The following is a 5,206-nucleotide window of genomic DNA, read 5'->3' on the forward strand; positions in this document are numbered from 1 at the left end:
TCTGCTGTTCCCTTCTTAAAACTTCCAAGTGAGACAGGGAGGGGGCATGTGATCACCTACAGAACACAGCAACAAACAGCACCATGACAGCTTGAAATGCAGGCATAGGGGTCAGCAATACAGGAGAGTGTGGGCCAAACACTCCGTCAGACAGTTCAACATGGAGATGGATTTCAGGTTGCATGTACTGTGTCAGACTATGATCTGACAAAACAAATTGAGCAAAATCCATATTAAAGGGAGATTTTTCAGATTTAAAAAGTGGTGCAAGGCTACAGTAGTTAATAAGACTAGATCACAGAGAATACAAGATGCTGCTCATATACAGACACTTAGCAAGCTTACAATGCATTTGTTGTGACGTTGCACAGGTTCAACTTGTATGTTTGTAATTTAACGTACAGTGTGGTCATAACATGTGGTCACAGAGAAATTGGTGCAAGTTCAGCGCAAACCATGGCGTACGTCATTTTCCATGTTCAGCACTGAGAAAGAGCTATACTCAACCAACCTCAAATCAGGGCACTACCAAAAAAACAAAACTGCAATAAACAAAAAAGGTGCAACACTCACTTGGGGAAAAATATTAATGGCCTTCTCATTCTTCTGGTGTTCCTCAGAATACATCAACCTCACTAGACATAACTAGCATTAGCGTACATAATCAATTATAATAAAAGGCCTTTTTTCAAGATAGTGTGGCGGCTACATCTTTGTATTTCAGGGTGAAAACATATGTGCAAAGGTCACAATGTGCCACATGCCTTCAATGCCTTTGTTTCTAGTCTAGCTAGAATTAACTACAAAGGCATTTAAGGGGTTAAATGATTAGGACTTTTTTTGCCAGTCCCTCTGGCCATATTAGAAGAACATATTTTTCCTAGCTGCATTTCAGGTGAAGAAAGGAGACGACAAATTTGCTGACTATAATAATTCAGAGGACTGAAAGTCGGAAACAAAGGTAGAGTCTTAAACTTTCACGCACAGTATCATTGCTTTGTAAAAATGCAGTCTTATCTTAGGTTGTATTTGAATGCAAAATTGTTGCTAAATACTATTCAAAAATGGTAAAGGGTGTAAATGGTACATATTTAATATAATTAATCATTCTTTGTTGGAACTGCATGTCAGATTACACTTCAGTATATTATTTTTGCCATGAATTTTAGGGGTGAAGGAAGGTACGACAAAAGTGCCAACAATACAGAAAAATGAAAATAATCAAAAATTAAAAGCGTTTAATGACCCTGGGAGCAAAATATAGCTGGAGCTCTCGACATAACCATGCCCCCTCTGTTACACTAAAGTCGATACATGACCAGTTTACGCTGTGGTTTCCAAGTTGCACTATAAATGATTAAGACTCCCTTGGCTCGAAAACTGGTGAAAATGTGTGTAAAGGAAGCGGCCGGTGTGACCTAACTGTGTACGTGTAAAGAAACAAACCCAAACATCACACGAAGGGGACTGCTACCCAACCCCGGGTAGGAAAGGTGAACCTACCGATTCTGAGGTCTCCCGGCGGACCAGCTCGATCTTGTGGGCTCTAACGCCCCCCGGGGCCATGGTAGGCGTTTGTTGCGTTTCGTTTAGTTTTACTTAAAAAAATGGCGCGGCGGCTTTTAAAACTGACGACCGGCGAACTGTTGACTCCCAAAATGCCGTCCTCCGAGTCCCAGGGATACTAACCGCACATACAAACGACGAAACGAACGACCTAAATTGGATAGACCCCCAACAAATGCCGTACTGGTCTCCCCACACAGACAGCTTGAAAATGTACAGACACCAACGCCTTCGTCGTGTTCAAAATTGCCGCTACTGTTTTTCTCAAGCCTCCCCTCCCAGTCAGTGGTTCGCCTTTATCGGCTTACCTGAACGGACGCGGTCTCTAGCTGCGTGGTTACGCGCACTGTCCGGCGCCAACGTAAAAACAAAAGCGTGTGCGTGTGAGAAGTGCGTGTAGCCCTAAACACAACATGCATTATTTTTGCTGAGCAGAAGACCTGAGTAATAATATTACTCCACTGCACACAGAACAGCACACGTGGTGGTTTCGGAAATCACTGTAGCCCTGCCATTCATTTCACATTGATACTATATCTGCAGTCATTTTAGCACCGCGGTTGATTGGGGATCAGATAAATGTGATAGGTAGAAATTAATCATACATAGGCGGGATTTCTTTCTCTTTCTTTCTTTTCGATAACAGATAAGGTTTGTTTGCTAGTTACTTTAGCCAATAACCGTGCATGTGTATTTCTGATTAGCTCAGTTCATAGGGCAGGGGATCCAATAACACAACAAAAAAACTAAAAAAAAAAAAATTAAAATACATAAATAAAGAAAAAAGACATTTTTCACAAATGTGTCAGCCATCAGTGTGCTTGATGGCGTGGTAGTGGCTGCCTGCTTGGTCCGCAAACAGGGAAGTGAGAAATGGATAACTTCTGCTGCAGTAAGCCTTATCTCCCTCTCTCTCCTACATAAACCTTACAGCCATTTCTACTCCACATCATCCTACTGTGTGCCATGGAAGCACCAGTGAAACAAGGGCGTTTGGGGACAGTAGCATAACCCCCGCCTGACCCGCCAATATGGTAACACGATCCCCGACGATCAGGAAGTGCATTTCTGTATAAACAGGGGTATCTCTTCTGCCCGTCTTTTGTTCTTTCGAAGCTCATTTGTGTAATATAAATTTAGTTTAGCTGGGATGTAAAGCTCAGGGAGTGACTCAAAGTGGAGTGAGGGGCAGAACGTGTTCATGTGACCAGCAAACAGATGTCACTATTTACATTTATTCATTTGGCAGACGCTTTTTATCCAAAGCGACTTACATAGGTTATAGTTCTTTACAATGTTATCCATTTATACAGCCGGATATTTACTGAGGCAACTGTGGGTTAAGTACCTTGCCCAAGGGTACAGCAGCAGTGTCCCAGCGGGGATCGAACCGGCAACCTTTCGGTTACGAGTCCTTAACCACTATGCTACACTGCCGCACTATTAAAGAGGACAGGCCACCAGCTGACTGAGGGCACAGGCCCATCGGAGTGCCAGTGTGAGCTGGATTTCTTCATCGATGGGCACCGGTAATGTCAAAATACAATGCATGAATTTCAGAATCTATAAAGCACTGCCCCATTTATCAACGTTAATTTCATCCACATTTTATCCATATATTTAGAAATGTGTGTGTAATCTGGAGTGCGTGTCAGATAATTTCAGTCACTTCATGGAATTAAATGAAATTCAATGACTGAATGTGCGATTTTCTATTCATGAATTAAATTTCAATCCATTTCTTGAATTGACTGAATTGAAATGTGATTGACCGCATCTGTTTTTTATGACTGAACACGTCATCATGGGACTGCTGACTTAAGGGTAAACGGAACCTTGTTGTAACCGTATTTTCCACTGAGTTACACTCACACTGAAACCTGAAGATGTAAGGGGAAAGCACACTAACCACCGGTTTAGCCTTAACAGCTACACAGCACGCCAAAGACGACTCCTCCAGAAAAAGAAAAAAAAGTTTGTCTAACATAGGCCTATAGTACTATGAACATTTTGGTAGAATTTGTCAGCTGATGTGCTCTTACATATCTTGAAAATCTACACGCTGTTATATGATATTTACTGCGTGTATTTGGGTTAAGTAACATGTAGAAGGGTCCAACAGCAGTGGACCCTTCGTGCAGCTTTTATTTACCAATGTCGCCAGGCAACGACGCGAAAGGGAGGCAAAATAGCGTTTACTTCCTGGTTTTAGTTGGGTTAGCTTTCACACCAAATGCGAACCGCACTGGAGTTCAAATGAACCGTACCCCAGACCTCCGTTTTCTGGAGGACTCGGGTCCGCACCAAAAGCTCTGGTGTGAAAGCACCCAAAATCCAAGGAGCAACCTTTGTGTAACGCGCCCTGCTGCATACCTCTACTCCACGCCGCCGCTATAAGTGTGGTGAACACGTAATGTATATTATACATGAAAACAATGAAAAGATAACTTAGTACCAAAGTCAACTGTTGGTTTTCAGAATCGGTTAAAAAACGGACATAAAATAATTATAATGTCTCGCGTTTGAGTGTGCGCCTTTGCGTCGGTTATTACGGTAAACATGCGTCAGGATTACAAATATGATCAAAGAGCGTTTACTTCCAGGCGGGAAATGTTAGAAAGCAATTTCCAAGTCTCAAATGGTTTAGTTATGCCGAATATTGCGTGGCTATAGCGGTATGGCCATGCTTACTGTATGTCTGATCTGAAATGACACACACATAACAAAATGCAAACAACTACCAGGAGTGGGGTTCGAACCCACGCGGACATGCGTCCATTGGATCTTAAGTCCAACGCCTTAACCACTCGGCCATCCTGGTGAATGCGGCCTACTTTCTCCAGATCTTTCTAGAAACCGTTACCAGACAGTAAACAAAAATTAACCCGTTTCGGTTTTGCTAATGACCGCTGACAAGTTTGACATTTTCTAAGTAGCTACCATGAACTAGCATGAAGTCCGATTCAGCACAAACTTGCCCTGCTAGATTTCGGCAGATGATAAGCAAGCCATCTCTGGCATTTTGCTAACCCACAATGGTTGCATGCAGCTAACTCAAGTTATCTATACAAATCAAATGTAATCTAAATTTTGAAGCATTCTGCGTGAGCCCACAAGTCCTTCTGTACAAGTCCAGTTCGGTATTACCCGCTCTCACGAAAGCACGTTGCATTATACGAGCGCTTGCTCCGCGCGTGCTGTGACTTTACACAACAACCAATCAGATGCGATCTGCGGGGTTTTACCCTAGTTTGCCCGGGCGAGTGGCCAATCACATTAATCGTAGGCGAATACTCGCTAACATTTTACCAAACGCGACCTGAGCAGCAGGCTAAATTTAGCTAGTGGCGCACGCTGGTGGGTTTCTGCTGCGTGTTAAAAATAAAAAAGGAAAACACATGTGGTGGATTGCATTTTTTTAACACGGACGTGTGACCCCCGTTACCAGTGTGTTTAATTGTCTTTCTCGGAAAACAATTGAAAGAAAATAATCTTAAAGTCTACAAGTGTGTAAACTGGCTACGTTAGCAGCCTAGCAAGCCATTTCCAACTGAAATAACTACGCTAGCAAGCGAAACGTAATGCTTACGCTGGAAACACTTTTTATTTGGTGGATAGGTTAAACTAGGTTAAAGTCGCT

The 5,206-nt window shown here is 42.6% G+C and overlaps 1 non-coding gene across 1 annotated transcript; it reads right to left on the reverse strand.

Annotated features, from left to right (window-relative positions):
• Positions 1-4,304: 4,304 nt before the first annotated feature.
• On the reverse strand, positions 4,305-4,387 carry trnal-uaa. Its single transcript has one exon. It is a non-coding gene; the product is annotated as a tRNA-Leu (tRNA).
• Between the last annotated feature and the right edge of the window lie 819 nt (positions 4,388-5,206).

The sequence above is a fragment of the Megalops cyprinoides genome, chromosome 12 (assembly GCF_013368585.1).
Source record: "Megalops cyprinoides isolate fMegCyp1 chromosome 12, fMegCyp1.pri, whole genome shotgun sequence".
Lineage (NCBI taxonomy): Eukaryota > Metazoa > Chordata > Actinopteri > Elopiformes > Megalopidae > Megalops > Megalops cyprinoides.